Raw genomic sequence first — 17,192 nt, 5'->3', positions numbered from 1 at the left:
GATTTCAGATCATAGGACCCACGACTGCCATGCCATGTGCAGCCTCAATCACGGAATCACCAAAGCTCTTCTCTTTCTTTATCAAGAAAACTGGGAGCTCATCTTTCCCATTCTTGGTTAATTTTCAAATTAAACTTGCCCAAGAAAAGATAAAAAAAGAGGATAATCTTCAGAGTTTGGTATAGATCATCAAGGAATTAACAAGAAAATTAATGAATGAATTCGCTCGGTACACCACTTAGTTTGATTGGCAGAGAAAATCAATTATTTGATCATTTTTTAGTTCAAAGTAGTGGGATTTATTAGCTTGTTGTGTAGAAAAATACATGTATGTAAATTCTCGTTCAGAAATATTTACAGTAATATTCGCTGATCATTATGCGACAAAAAACATACAAACATATATAGGATCGATGTTTCCGAAGGATGATTAAATTAGGCGACATGTGCAAGACCAATTAACATGTGCCTAGCTAGCTAGCTAGCTAGCTCGGCTCGACATCTTTTTCGTTAATTAACATTATTCATTAATTGTACAGATGATGACTACATTAATTTGATACTCAAATACTGATTATCACCGTAAAAAATAAGAATTAACCCTTACTTTTTAAATTATTTATAGATTACACTAATTTCAAAATAAAAATTTTGTAAACTTAAATTTTGAAATAAAACATATAAATATTATAGTTATTTTATTATCAAGTCACTATCATGTAGAGCATTCTATTTACATCACTTAAAGGTTAAAATTTGATTTTTAAGATTCAAATTTTAAAATTAATCTTACACATCAAATTATGCCACATAAACCGTATATGGTGTAGATGACTTAGAATAACAATACTTTAAAAATTATAAGGGATTGGCCCAAGTGATGAAAGATTTACTTCTTTCAAGATCTAATATCAACGATTATTTGGGACCATACTTCTTTTAAGATCTAATATTTAATATTTTATAGAATATTTGGGACCATACTTCTTTCAAGTCTTGGGGTATTATTTCTTTCAAGATCTAATATTCAATATTTTATATATGTAAACAATTATTTGAGACCATACTTCCTTGTGAAAAATCAACGATTTAATCAATTATGTGGAGAAATTTTTTTGAAAATGCAATAGATAGGACCAAAATCTACTCTGTATGGATTTGCTTTATTGAGGTTTCTCAACATTAAAAAATATATATATATATATATATATATCCATGAGAGAAAACTATATATATAGACAAACTAGTTTTTTAATTAAAGCTGTTTTTGTAGGTTTATTTATTAGACTAGTAATAGAAGTACGGGATAAATACGAATACTTTTTGCACGTGCTAACGTGGTACTCTACACATGTAAACGTAAGAATAAATTATAATATCTATTTATTTATTTTATTATTCTATTTAGTTAGAACATACCAATTGACAATTAGCATGCACGGAGAAACAGAGAGAGATAGAGAGTAGGGCCAAACTCGTTACTCAGGACAGATGGCCGATGATGTACGTCTTGTCTTCATCTCTATTTGTTAATTTATGTAGTGGGATTTCTCTTTCAATTTAATTACGAGGGGCACATGGCGAACTTGTCTTTGCTGAAAAATGAATCAAAACATTCAAAACAATATAATATTAGTGTGTCTGTTACGTTCATCTCCGTCAAGCGTTGAGATAACTAATTATTTCTGTTTTTCAGTCCCTCGTCTTATTTTTATTATAACTGTGTTAATACGATATTCTCGCATTCAGCAACTAGATCAATAGAAATATTTTAATCACAATAAAATTTTATTAAATTAAGCCCATAAATTAACTTGATTTGATATATTAAATTATAAAATTATTTTTATTATAAAATAAATTTAATATATTACATGAAATTACGTCAATTTATAAATTTATTTTTATCTTTTTACAGATATAGCACTTCTTTTAAATTAAATATTCTTACAGCTTTTTTATTAAACTAAAATGGATTTAAAGAAATCTGATACTCACCCTCTCTTATTATTAAAAAAAGAAATTTTATTTATAATTTTTAAATGGAGACTCTATGTACAAGTCTTTTATTAAATAAAAAAAATACTATTTTAATAAAAATATTATTATAATTTTAAAAAAATTTAGAGATAAAATTAACTAGACTTATAATATAAATAAAGACTTAACGTAACATTACTAAATTAAAAATTCGAGATCTTAGTTATTTACAGAGTTAGGAAACGTTTGGATTTGAAGATGACTTGAGATGAGTTGAAATGGATTGTGAATAGTAATGAGATGAATTGTGAATAGTAATAAAATTTATGAGTTAAAATTATTAAATAGTAATAAATAATAATGAGATAAATTGAGATGAACTGAAATGAATTGTGAATACAAACGTTTCCTTAGTATTCGCAAGCAGTACTGCTGATTGATGTCAAAATTGTCTGTTAATATATATGTTTTGCTTGAACATTGCATTTTCGTGTCTGTTGTTATTATTTCTCGTTGCATGTGCTACGTACATACGTACCTTGGTCTGGTCCGGTTCAAATGCCAACGATGCATTGATCCAGTACTGATGGAGGTTCTAACTCGAAGCGTTGGGGCCCCAAAAGCAAGGGACGTTGTACCCTCTCTGTTGAATTCTCGGTACATCGAGTATGTTCCACGTATTTATGGTCAAAAATCACGACACAATAGTTTGAAAAACTGCACTTTCCTTTTATCTTCCTTTTATTTATTTGTTATTACCTACCTTATAATAAAGCTGTAATTGTACCACATGCCCTTTACGCAAATGCTTCAAAATTAATTTACACTGCATCGGCTGTCACATGACATGTACACTATTCTGTAAAATAATTCCAAGTACTGCATGGAGCTAGCTAGCCCTCGGTATCCCTGGCATGGCATGGCATGGCATCGATGGGAATGGGATAGCTACCTTCGGGAAATCCACAACACATATTCATATATAAATATTAGAATAAAAAAATGTTGTAGTTATAAAAACATCTTATAAAAATAAAATTATAAACTGACAAGATTTCTTATCATATAACATTAGATCTAATACTTAATTTAAAATATAAAAAATTTTACAATCTAACGTATTATATTAAGTCGCATCAATTTATGAGTTTATTTTTATAAAATTTTTTTATAAATAAAAATATTTTATCTCTTAAAAAAAGTGCAATACTATATAATATAAGCTGGCTCCAGCTAGCTAGCCGTCTCAAATATGTTAATTGTGGTTAGGATTATTTAATTTGTATAACTATACGGATAAAATTCATTGGTACTCATTCAATCTTTGAGCAGTTTATGAGATGAGAGATTAATATATTAGTATTTTATTGGTGCGTAAAATTAAACTGGATTTAAAAAAAATTATAATTATTTATTGTCCTTTTTAATTATTATTATTTCATCATTACTTGATATGCAGGTATTAATTTATTAAAAAATTGTTTGTTAGCTAGATGTCACTTATCTGTCAATTATTTGAAATGAGAAATTAATAATAATTATGAAAATGTTTCTAATATTGTCTTCTATCAATAAATTTGGTTTGATTAAGAAGCATTATATAATTTGTATAAAAGTAAAAATATATAAAATAATTTGTATAGACTTGGAATATACAAACTTGTTACAAAGTACCGTTTAATAAAACAATTTTCCTCTAAGCATAATGGGTTTAGTTTCTTAACTCCAAAGCATGTTAAAAGTTACAAATGAAGGGCCAAGTACTCTAACACTCAACTCGAGAGGCTGAAACGTTTCCGTAATGGGGATTTTTCTCGGTCCTTTATTTTTGCTGTCTTGCATGTAGAAATGGGATTGTTTATTTAAATTTATAAATAAGAGTGACTATAAGAGCATTTGAGATTTTGGCTAAATTCAAAATTTTTGGAGAGGGTAATTTATATTAGACTAACCATTCTAAAGTTAAAATAATAATATAATATTATTTTTAAATTTTTTTTTTATAATTTGTAAATAAACTCTATATATTAATTAATAATTTAATTTTTACTTAAAATTATTATTTTCCAACCATGGAGGATTATGGTGCTTACGGGTTAATTTGTTGGGAATGATTATAGAGTAAAACAATAGTTTGATCAAGATGAACAGTGACCAATCAAATTTTGAGAAAGATATAGATTTCTTGTAGCTCAAAAGTAGAGCTTTGGATGTTTTTCTAATCTAATGCAATCAACTTTTGAGCTAGTTAACCAAATTTTGACTAGTCACTGGCATTTGACTAAGCCCTCTAACTTATTATAAATCACTTAATTATAGATAAATTATAAGTGAATAATAAATAAAAAAATTATGGGAATGAAATAAAATTGTTTCTAATGACAAAAAAAAAAAAAAAAAGATCCATTTTGTCGACCTAGATTATATTCATCAAGAATCATACCATTCAGCCATTAATCCATTTGCGCGTAGATTATATTATATGCATGCATGTAGGAAGATATTTGTGGTTTCGTTTGTTTTCACAACTCTTCTCAAGTACTTATATCATCTCATTTAATAATTATAATTTTTTTAAATTTTTACTCAAAATAATATAAACAAAATAACTATTTCAAATCTCAAAATAATAATAATATTAAAAAATAATATTCTAATAATATTTTATTTAATTTTTAAATTTAAGTTCAACTCAACTCAATTAATCTCATCTTCATCTTATATGCAAAAACAAACAAAAACATCCTTTCTAACTTGTTTTTCCGCTGGCAAAACCGCATTTCCGATTTGCTATAAGCCACCGGAAGTAGGCGGCGGGAGGACTTACGACCTAATTTAGCTTTTATTAACGTACGTACATTTCCACCATTACAATTAATCATGTACGTGGCAACAAAACCATGCATGCACATACATGATCTTGCTGGACAATATGCTTTTTTTTTTTTAGTCTAAAACGGATAATGGAATTCATGATCATTTTATGGCCAGAATTCTTGCTTGAAGTGGTTGTGAAAAACAATATCAAAACGCGCGTTCAGCTTTTCATTTTAAATTATATATGATCCAAAGCTCATCTGAATCGATCAGTGCGTGGCTGCCTGCCCATGCAGCCTCGCATCTGATGATCTGCAATCGTATGCATGAACAATAATTGCATCTTATCCTCTCACATTATATTTATGTTGTGGAAACGTCATCTTTTCCCAAATCTTTAGCATCTGTTCGTCCATTAGGATCAACTCAAGTCTTTTAACGAATCAATTGTCAGGACATCGATCGCTAGAATTAATCATGTATACATTAAAATTCTTTTCTGGGAGTCGACTGCTTGTTCGAATTATATTTGATTGTTTATTTTCTTGTCGATTCTTTTCGAGGCGGAGGCAGGCACGCTTGATTTCTTTCGTTTATGTCTGGGTTTGCATAATATTTTTTTTTTATTTTTTTATTAAATGTGTGTTATATAGATGGTGAGTAGAAGATTAATATAATAAATTTTTAAAAAATAAAAAATTATAAAAATATATAATTTGTAATATGTGAAGATGTGAATAGCAAACGTATAAAATCCTCAATCCGAAAAACACTAGTGTTTTTTTTTTTTGTTTTCCAGCATTTTGGTTTTCATTTTTGTCCCTATGTATTTCTCATTTTACGCCTTCGTCCCTCAGCTTTCTTCACCGCCACAGTTACTTTCTGCAAGTTGAAAAGCAACTTCACCCCCATAGCACTTATCTGCAAGTTCTCTCTCTCTCTCTCTCTGTCGAAAGGGCTAAAATCAGATTTGTGTTTTGTAAATTTCTCCCTCTCTCTCTCTCTCCTACGTATAAAAGATGAGAGATTTGAATTTAGAGATGAGTTGAGATGGTTTATAAATAGTAGAATAAAAATTAAATTATTTATTATAATTGATGTAAAAATTTGAAAAAGTTATTTTAAAATTTGAAAAAATTAAAATGTTTATTATATTTTATGTGAAAATTTGAGAAAGTTATAATGATGAGATGAGATGAGTTGAGATGAATTTTAAATTCAAACCTCTCTTATAATATTTAAATATTTATTTTTAATTTATTTTATAAATATATTCTATATATTAATTAATAATTTAATTTTTACTGTATAAATAAATTATTTAACATTAAGAAAAAAAGAAATTATTGACACACGTACAATGTGTAGCCGTTTCTTTCTTTCCAAAAACCCCAACAGCTCAACGCCATCGTCATCGACCTCAATCCCATAAAAGAAATTTAGACTGTTGTTTTTAATCAGGACAAAGCAATTTTACTGTTCACTGTATTGTTGTACAGTGGCGTTTGTTACTGTACTCACCTTGGTTTTTTCTTTTATTAAATGTAGTATTGCCTCGCTTATATTTATTAATTAATGGGTGGATAAAAATATGATTAAATGCCTTAGCTTTTTGTTGGGGAAGTCCAACCTTGAATTTGTACCATTATTGTTTACAACAAAGTCCACTGGTTGAAACACAAATTTTAATATGGGCTAGGCCATGAAATTTGTGTGCGAGCTTCGTACTTCAAGCCCAGGCAATGGCATGCATGGGCTCCAAATCTTGTGGCCCATAATCTCATGACCTTATTTAACAGCCCCACAATAATTCTCACCCCCACTCCCCAAACAAATCAAGATGGGTCTTTTCAACTTTTTATAATTAGTTGAAATATATGTGGTATACCCATTGCAATGGATGTCCTTTTAACTTAACTATTTTCCTTTCTTATGCGTTATAGATATTTTTCATGGAGATTATTGAGACCATCGATAAGAATATACATATATATAAAGAAAGTTCTAGATATATATATATATATATATATAAATTTTGTGTTATAATTAGGATTATTTGGACCTAACAAATTAACAATACACAAACAATACATGCCTACATACAGTCCCCATATGCTAGCATGAGGTCTCGTTTGAATATAGAAACAGATTCATTTTATCTCATAATTATAATTTTTTTAAATTTTTATACAAAATATAATAAAAAATTTAACTTTTTCAAATCTCAAAAAATAATATTTTAATAATATTTTATTCAACTTTTAATTTTAATCTAAAACCATCTCATTTCATCTCACTATTCAAACGAGGCCTGTCAGATGTGTAGGTTTTTGCCTTCTCTTTACGACCTTGGATTAGGTGAGAAATTGAGATGGATGAGCTAGGTAGGGTTGAGTGGGCTAGGTTAAGAGAAAACCACTTACAAAGAAGGGATAGATTTCATACGGACCTTATTGATTCGATACAAGTGTTGAATGATGATATGAACCAAAGTTTATATTTAGCATGAGGACCATCTCAGAAATAGGTTACAGTCGGGATTCCGATCTTTGTGTGTGGGGGTGTGAAGCATATCAGAACTGAAGCCTGTTGAGTGATTGGAGCATCAATGTTATGTGCCCATGTAGATCAGCACATGCAAGGCTTGTTGTATGTAAAGAGTGCATCTATGTGAAGCTAGCGTGTGGACCATTGTGAGCATAACAGGGCTTATCTCACATATAGTGTATGAAGTACGTTTTCCTTCCACAACTGATATATAGTTTATTCTTTGTTGATTGTTTGGAGCTAGATTATTATTTTATAATATTGATATAGATTTTGCTTATTGATAAACATAAATTATTACTAAGTCTATCACTGTAACAGTAATATTACATGAATGGGGATGTGGTACTTTATTCATAGCTAGGTCTGTGGTGATTTTTTGTTTTTTTTTTACGTTCCTGATTTTTTCCCTTACATCCTACAGTTCAGGCGGGTAGCTAATGATCTCTACTTTCTTCCGATCTCGATTTTATCGGCAACAAAAATCAGGTTTGATATTTCCATTTTATCTTCAAGTTCTACTAAATTGGGTTGCCTTCGAAATATAATACATGCATTTGAGTTATGTTATATACAGTCACTTTTATGTATTTCTTGTACACTCTATTGATGTGATTGGTTAAAACAGTTATTTTATATTAAAAAAAATGATGAAGTCAATCACAGTAGTGTAGTGCATAAAGAGTACGCAAAAATAACTACATATAAAATTTTTATAAATAATATGTATATTGCGTTGTGAGAGCTATCCCCTTAGATCTTAACTCAATCAACATAGCTAATGTTTAAATTCAGATGGTCATTTTCTCTATGATTCCAATATAGGAGCTGATGTCAATGAGTTCTTAGCAACAAAATTATTGTTTTGTTCTATAACCTAGCAAATTCCGACCAAATCTATTCTATAACCTTAAAATGACAAATCATTTCCGAGCTTCCATAGAATTACTATCATACATCAAGAACAACTGTTATCCTATGTTCACTTCTCAGGAGACATCTTTTGGCCGTCTTTAATACATGCATGCATGTGCCCTGTGGATATACAATCAATCTATATATACCTACACACGGGTAGATCGAAACTGCAGAATAACTTAGAAGGGGTTTGACTTTTGGAACATATAAACGCCAAACTACACTGAAAAAGGGAATTCAAAATAGCAAACAAATCATTAAATGAAAAGATTTGAGACTTCCAGATTTGAAATGCAGAAATAATTAGACATTAAATAAATAATTAGATAACATGCTATTATAATAATGCTTAATTCTCAACTAAGGCAGATATATTAAGCCCAACCAAAATGGAATCCAAATGAGGCAAAACATATATAGCACCACAAACATATATATCTATAGAAATTGTGTAAAGAAGCATTGGGTACAAATGACTAGAATGAATTTATTTGTACATTGGTTCCATTTTCGAACCCTCAGATTGGCCTTTGAGGCTCATATTCAACGGCTAGAGATACCACCCAAGAAAATGGATAGTATTAATATTTTTGGAAGAAATTAAAGCCAGCATATTTGAACCAATTCACATGAACCATGAAAGGATGGGTGGTGTTCTAAGACCAACACATGTACGTATTTCTCCTTGGGCAGAGGCATTGCTCGCGTTGGAGGATATAATTGTTTACGGAGGTTTCTCGATTTTAGGAGAATCTGTTCATAGCTCTGTCGAGAGTCAGGTTTTCAAAGAAATAGAAGAGAATCTGTTTAATACTAAAGCACATTGTCATGACTTTTACTATATTTTGCACATCATTCTCCAGATGTATAAATACTAAAGCTACTACTAAATTATTGTTAGAGCGTTGATGACATAATCAGGATAAGTAAGCATGCATTTTTGGCAACTGGACACACGTGCAACACATGTTGTGCATGCCATTACTAGTATGTATGTGTGTGTGTGTGTATATATATATATTCTATATTAAAAGCATCAATGTTAAAAGGAATAGTGTTTTTTCGTCTTCCTTTTTGTTCCTGTTTTACCCTTGTTGTTTTAGTAATTTCACCCACCGCCTTACTCACTTTCTGGAGATTCAAAGGCTTCTAGTATCGCCTTAGTCACTTTCTCTAAATCATGTTTCTGCTCTCTATTCTTACCCCTCTACTATGTGCATGTGAGGGTTTCAGTAAGTGACTCTTTCTATCATTTGGATGATTTATGGACTGTCTTATAGATTTTCGTACCAACCAAACCGAGACCAGATTCAATGTCTATGTTTTCGGGTTATTCAAAGGCATTCATCCATAGAATGAAAAACCAGATCAGAAGGACCCGTCAGATGGAAAAATTAACAAAAGGGACACGGACTGCAAATTTTACAAGAGGGACACAGATAATATAACATTCATGAAAGACCCAAAAACCAGATAAAATTTTTTGAAATACACAAAATCCTACAAACACAGATCAGAACAAATACCCATTCAGATTTGTAGAAATTCACAAAGGCATTCATAGCCATTTACACTAAACGATACCCTTCATATTTGTAGAAATTCACAAAGGCATTCATAGCCATTTACACTAAATGAAATAGACTGCAAAAACTCATTCAATATCTCATGAACAACAGAAAAAACTGCCTATTCACACCCAGAAACCCCCAACAATTGTCTACAAACAGAGGTAACCTATCGTTCCAACCATTGCCTATTCACACCCGTGTGCTTCTGTAGCCACTATGTCCGTCGCGGACCTCTGTCTTCCCATTGGTATTTCATCTGATCTAGGGTGGTTGTGAGGTTCTCGCCTACGCGAGACAGATGAATAAAGTAAAATAATGAATGATGAATAAAGGAAGAAAAGCATAGAAGAAAGAACATATACTTGAGCAACGCCAGCCGAAGAGGTAACTCCTGGGATTAGTGAGGGAATTGGCTCGACTGCCTGTTCCAACACGGGATAAAGAACTGGGACTTCGGGAGGAATGGGTTCTGTAACCCCCTCGGAGCATGGCTCCACAGACCCGAGCTGTTCGGCAACCTCCTAAGAGCATGGCTCCAAGGATCCGAGCCGTTTGACAACCTTTGCGGAGCACGGCTCCGCAATCTTAGAAGAAGTTAATCCCTCACCCCCGGCGGGAGTAACTTCTGTCTTCAAAGGCAGAACGAGAGGAGAGGCAGAGACTATTGGAAGGGGAATCGAAGGGCCACCAGAGGAAGCTGGACCAGAGAGCAACGGGGGTGGAATAGGGGAGTTGGTGAAACACTCCCTAAAGGATGCCTCAACCTTGGCAAGCATTTCTTCAAAGTGAGATGGTCGCCTGTGTAAGGGGACTTCCACCTCAAGGAAAGTCTCCTTGAAGGAAGGAAAAACACTCGTCGCTTGCCCGAAACCCCGAGGCATCGGGTCTTCAAAGGTCGAAGCAAAAAGAAAGGCAGCGGCAGCTTCTGCTCCTTCTCCCCTCTCGGGGCCTGCAAAAGAAGGCTCAGCGCCATCATCCTCTACTTAGGCAAATTTAACAATGGGAAGGAATTTAGAAGTCTCGAAGAATTACCTTCAGGGGGTTGTTTCCTAAAGCAGCTCTGTGGGAGCCCTCTGTAGTTCATAGAGCATTACCCATTGAGGGAACTCGGCAAGAGTTGCTCTTCGGAGTGGTTCGGTGAGAACTACTTTTAGGAGTAGCTCGGTGAGGGCTGCTCTCCAACGCAACTCAATGAGATCCATTCTCAGGGGTGGCTAGGAAACTACCCTCCGGGGCGACTTGCTGAGAGCCCATTTTTTAATGGGATGCAGTAAGGTGGCCGGAACCTTGCTGGTAGGAACTGAAGCCCTTTCTTTTGTACGGACCCATTTGGCGCGGTGGCCTTCGGGAGGGGAAGCTGCGCGACGTTTCTCTCTTGTTAGAGATGGTGAACCCGATAAGAAGTCCCGACTTAACACATGAGTGCGGTGCGGGAGAACAAGATAGCGACAAATGTAATCTTCATTCAGTAACGCGTCAGTTTCGGCTAGGTTGGGATGTGCCGTAACCCAGGATACGACAAAGGCAATTCTGAATTCCTCTCTCTTGGATAACGTAATAGTAAGAGATTTCGTGGTCGGAACCTTACCCGAAACGGATCAGACTGGGAATTAGTTGTATTCACTCTCCCCCTATAACAAAAAAGAATTGCCGGTGCCATTCCTTTATTGAAGAATAACGTCTCCTCAAAATAGTGAAGCATCTTTCGGTAGAATAGGATTGGAAACTGTAACAGTTCCTATCAAGCCGGTTGACTGGATACACACTCAGAAACTCCCGAGCAGTTAAATCGGGGTAATCCTCTGAATCGCTCAGAACGACTTGAAAGGCCACACAACTGGCCAGGATCAAGCACCAAACATTAGGGTTAAGTTACGTCGGAGCAAGTTTTAGGAAGTCCAGGATGTCGCGTACCGGACGGCAAAATGACAGACGCAACCTGATATAAAACATATGGGGATAAAGGGCCACCTTCGTCGATAGACCCTGCTCGTCCACCATTGTGAGGCGAGGTTGGCGAATTTCCATAACAGTCCCATTAGGAATGGGGAACTCTCTGCAGAACAAACAAAGTTCGTTGTTAGTCATGGCTGATGTCCATCGTTTCCCAGTGTAATAATTGAAACGGACTTCGTTCGCACTTCGCTTAGTCATGGCGTGAGTAGAAGGAAGAATTGGGGAAATTATTAGGACTTCAGAAAACTAAAAGGAAAAGAGCAAGACAAAGATGAAAGGAAAGAAAGAGGAGAAGAAACAAGGAAGAAGAAATAAATAGGGACGGCACGATGGAACGGTTACATATCCGAAACAGCGGCACAAGATTAGAAGAGACGCCTCAACTGTAGGAAAACGGTATGACGTTTACCCGCCGCACGCGTACACGGAACGAACCAATCCCGGGCAACGTCAGCACTCCAGAAAGCAACTTTAATTAATGAGGCCGGCGTTAATGATTACAGAGAGATCAGTTCACAACAATAGTAAACAGGCGAGTGCCCATTCGCCTTCTACGTTTCCAGGCCATAGTTTAAAGAATAAAATCTCTTAGAATTTCTAGCCCATGGGTGTGCTGAAAATTCACGGGGTATTGTGAATGGAGAAAATCCTTTATATTGGGCCAAAGGATGGGCCCGGATCGCAACCCAGATATGTGGTCTGGGTAAAACTGGGCCAGAGGCAGGGCCCAATCGTATCACGTGGACTGAGTCAAACAAACAATCTGGATTAGGACTCGGGCAAGAAAGAGACCCGGGTCGGGCGAGGCTAACGAGACAGAGGACGTTGGTAAGGCTTGAGAAGGAATGGACATGGCATATATCACCATATGGAAGGGACATGGCATACATCACCATATGGAAGGGTCCCGAGACAGAAAGCCTGTCGCATTTAGTGCGGCCCAGGTAAAAAACCATGCCGCATTCAATGTGGCTCAGAGTAGAAGGTGTGCCGCATTCAATGCAGCCCAGAGCAGAAGGCATGTCGCATTCAATGCAACCCAAGGCCCGAGCAATGCGCAGCAAGCCTGAGCCCTTCATGGATCGACAAGGAGACGACACATGAGTAGCTCATGAATCAATAGCACAAGCATATTATCCTCTGCTATGCAACACCTCACTATGGTGGGGACTTGGTCGGTAACTATAAATAGGACACTACCAGCAGCGGATAAGGTAATCAATTAATCTATCACTATCACCATACGCCATCATCTTCATTACTGTTTTACCAACTTCTTCACCATACTGACTTAAGCATCGGAGGATCAACGGACCCCGAGGTCTCCCCCCGGTAGTTACAGTGCAGGTGATCACTCGTATACCGAGGGCGTGAAGTTGCCGAGGCCCACGAAACACGACAGCAACAATTCCCAAGTTACGTTTGCATTGTTCACTACAGGAGATTATGTAGTAATTCTATAATATGCATATAACCTAATAAACCAACAATGTAGTTCATGTTAACTGTCACAAAATTGCATGACTCAGAAATGCATGCTTTCTATTTCGTATTCGTGCCATCAAGACATTTCAAATGCAAGATCATCATTTAGTTTTATGTGTTCAGATAACCCAATAGATTCTCACTATATAATCCTTTTGCAGTGGCCGTGTTAGATTTTATGACTTCTTAGTGTTCTAAGACTAAAGGCTTGTGCTCTTTCTGAAGAGGTTAGTTGCCCAAATAACTCTCATTTCTGTAACATGAAAATGTTTAGATCTAGATCAATTCCTTTCCATGATCATTTTGCTTTTCTTTAATTGGAGCTCCAGAAAGAAAGAAGTTCAAACCATAAATTTATGTTGGAAAATGGATCAGCGAGTTTTTAGGATTGATGCACTTGTCTCATTGTTTATTTCTTTATAAAGCTTGTCTTACATTTTGGCTTCTAATACCAATTAATTCCTTCATTAGGGGGGTGGTGAGTCATTTGTGGATTTTCAGTTGTTTTCCTATTTTTGATTACATTGGGTTCTCCTTACACCCTTATATCTTATCTACACAATTTGAGGATCATTCCTTTTCTAGTTGAAGTTACTGTACTTCGGTATGAGAAAATATATTTACAACCGTAAATTGTACAACCGCTACGTAATCGAAGTGAATACAACATGAGACTCATATGAAAAAAAATTAATTTTTTAATAGTAGACCCCACTCTTTTTCGAAGCGATTATGCGGCATTTACACACTTCATAATTGTATGTAGAATTACCCTTCGGTATTGTTGAAAGATTCCTTCTTTACCATGAAACATAAGGTTTCTTTTTATTTTAATTACTTTTTTAATCTTTCTTCTATCCTAAAAATTAACTTTGATTTATAGATATTTGTGTTCATTGATGTGGAGAAAAATGGAACAATCACATTCAAGCAGGTATTCTCCACCAACTCTATCTCTCTACATGATGTATGCTTTTACTTATTTATTGTTTGAAGTCCTATGTAACTAGAGTTATGTCCTGTGCACTCCTGAGATTAGTCGGGACACTGTTATTGGACACCCAATGCCAATAAAAAATAATATAATCAGAGCTATGTACATAACACATAGATCATTCTGATTTCAGGGCTAGATAATTGCTCAAGTTACTTTTTTGTGCCAGTAAGGCAATATAATAATTCCTAGAGACCAAAATGGGAGAACTATTTCTTTTTGGATGGATTTCAGCCCAATGCCAATGCCAAAACCAATTGACCCCCACTAGGGTTGATTCGGCAAACATCCACCAGCCCAAAGGGGTGGATAATGACCGGAACCAACTTCCTGTGGTTGCTTTTTTAATGAGGCCGATCCATTTAAACTGATGAAACCACCTGATGTCCCAGTTAACTGTCGAGAAATTGCAGCAAAATGAAATGAAACAGTTCCCTTACGAAAACCAAGTGAACCCTCCATCACGGCCAATTTCACTAGACCTAAAATTTTTCTCTTTTGTTGCCTCCAGTGGTTGTGCCACCAATACAATCAACGAAGCCAAAGAAAAATAGAATGAGAATAATTTGCCATCACTACTGGTGGTGGTTACTGCCATTATCTTTGAGGAAGGAGCAGTGAGTGTTGGCATGGGGAGGGGATCGACGGGGTGGGATGGAAAGTCTCTTAGATCTTGGGGGGGGGGGGGAGAGAGAGAGAGAGAGAGTAAAAAATTTGGACGGGCAGTCTCCAAAACCACCTGCCTGCCCAAGTTGGGCGGATTTTTCTGGTGGGTTGCTGATCAGCCCTAATTCATTTGCTCTTTCTGGGTTGATATAGAAAACTTATGATTATCGTTGTGTTATTTAACTAGATATTATTCTATTTTCCCATCTTTGCAGTTCTTATTTGGATCAGCACATGTCATGAAGCAGTCATTATTCAGGCAAGCTTGTGAATTATCCTTTACTGAATGCACGGTTGGGGGAAATGATTACATACTGGAACATGAAGTATATTGCTCTTTCATTCCTTTTCTTTTCCTCTCTTATTTTGCCCTCCATACTCAATACTTTATTGAAATCGGAATTGCATTCAATTTCTAATTGTTGTTTGGATCAGTTGGGAGATTTCCTTGGTCATGGAATCCCAGACTTGAATGCTGATGAGGTGAGTCACTGATCTATCCATGCTATTATCCTCTTCTTCTGTTTTCTTTTATAGGAATGGAATCATGTCTATTAATAATATTGAAGAGAAATATGCTTCCACTGTCAACATAAAATATCCAATTGTCATCCGTAAACTTGGTCGTGCGGGTTACTTGCAGGTCCATGGGTTGTTCAATTTATTTGATTCAATGATGGGAAGACCAGCACGGATGATTTTGATTCCTGCTTAAGAAAGAATCCTTTGTTGATAGCACTTTTCTTACCTTGTTTGCTGCACAAGGGCTTCTCTTCCCAGAAGCTGGTGTTAGAACGCTGGAGGGCATAGTGCGAAGATTAGGTTGGGCTTTCCAAGTAATGTCATGCTCTAGTGTTCGGCTGCTTCTGTTTTGTAATCTCCGGTTTCTGAAAAATGATGAAAGTTTTCTTAAAAAATAAGGGGGAAATAGGCCTAAAATTGTTGTCACATGAGATCCAAAAAATCCAAATAAACCAAAGGGTCCAAATTTGCAAAATAGAAACCAAACTTTCAGCCCATTTTTTATTTTTAATTGGCACTGGATGTTTGGGAACAAAGTGCCGACTAATCTTGAGGGTACATAGGCTATTGGTAAAGAGTTTTCCGCAAGTATACCTCGAGAAATTCAAATAGAAATTATCTCGATCCAATAGCCTCTAACAATAATTTAGAATTCGAACCTTAGACTTGTAGGAAGCATACTACCAAAATCAAAGTCTTACCACTTGTGCCAACCCTTAGGGATTTAACAGTTTATTCCAACCACTGACACTAGCCACTGAAAACATTGAGTTTGGTTAATTGGCATTCAATGGTTAGCAATATACAATACTAAGCATGATCCATCAATCACTTATTGATGAATCGATTATAATTATTGAAAGAAAAAGTATGAACAATAATAAGTTTTTATTCTAAATGATGTGGTAAACTTCTATATTAGTGGTGTATTTGTTGTATCAATAAATGGACATGCAGATAAAAAGTTTCTTAAGAATGATTATTATTTATACGGACATGAATGGGATTTAGGAAAAAAGTGAACGGTAATATGCAAGATCTTAATTATGGGTTTGATGGATATATTAAGGGGTGTGTAAGGGGGTTTTTCGTCCCATCGGATTATATAACAAGCCCATGAGGGACCACTAGGGAAGTAAGTTAGAAAGCTCGGTCAAGCTCAGCTAAGCCCAACGACCCTATAGAGTACTCAGCCCATGAGCAAGACCCACCCATGAAGCCAATGGGTCTCTGCAGAGTACTCAGCTCGTGAGCAAGACCCACCCATGAAGCAACCCACGCGTGAGGAAAGTGGATAGTAGGGGCAAATGTGACTTGTCGCCCTGACACCACCCCGATGACACCTTACTCTCTAGAACTTGTGCAGGCAGGTAGGCAAAAAATATGGAGAAACCTTGATCTCCTGACAGCAGGTATGGATGAGCTTAATAAGGAACGTCCGTGAGATAAAGTGAGTTAGGGAGCCGCACCGCATTAACGGTGCCACTCTTTGGACTCTATGTCACATTAATGATGCCGGCCCAAAAGTCACATTGCATTAAAGGATTTTGACTAGGGGAAAAATTGAAGTGGCATGGACTCCCCGAAGCCAGGTGTGAGCTATCCCCACTCAGAAACCTAGTATAAAAGCTGACCCCCAAGTACGGAGAACTCTCTTTGATTCCTCTAAACTCATGCAAAAACTACTAAGGAGCTATATTGACTTTAGCATCGGAGACTCCCTAACCTCGCCCCCT

General features: G+C 35.4%; 1 long non-coding RNA gene across 1 annotated transcript; it reads left to right on the top strand.

The window, feature by feature from the left end:
- Positions 1-15,215: 15,215 nt before the first annotated feature.
- Positions 15,216-15,606, top strand: LOC109006178. Its single transcript, XR_004802173.1, has 3 exons — positions 15,216-15,260; positions 15,370-15,417; positions 15,578-15,606. It is a non-coding gene; the product is annotated as an uncharacterized LOC109006178 (long non-coding RNA).
- The last annotated feature ends 1,586 nt before the right edge of the window (positions 15,607-17,192 follow it).

Source organism: Juglans regia, chromosome 8 (genome assembly GCF_001411555.2).
Source record: "Juglans regia cultivar Chandler chromosome 8, Walnut 2.0, whole genome shotgun sequence".
Taxonomy (NCBI): Eukaryota; Viridiplantae; Streptophyta; class Magnoliopsida; order Fagales; family Juglandaceae; genus Juglans; species Juglans regia.
Note: the sequence above shows the minus strand (reverse complement) of the source record. Positions and strands in the feature narration are given on the sequence as shown.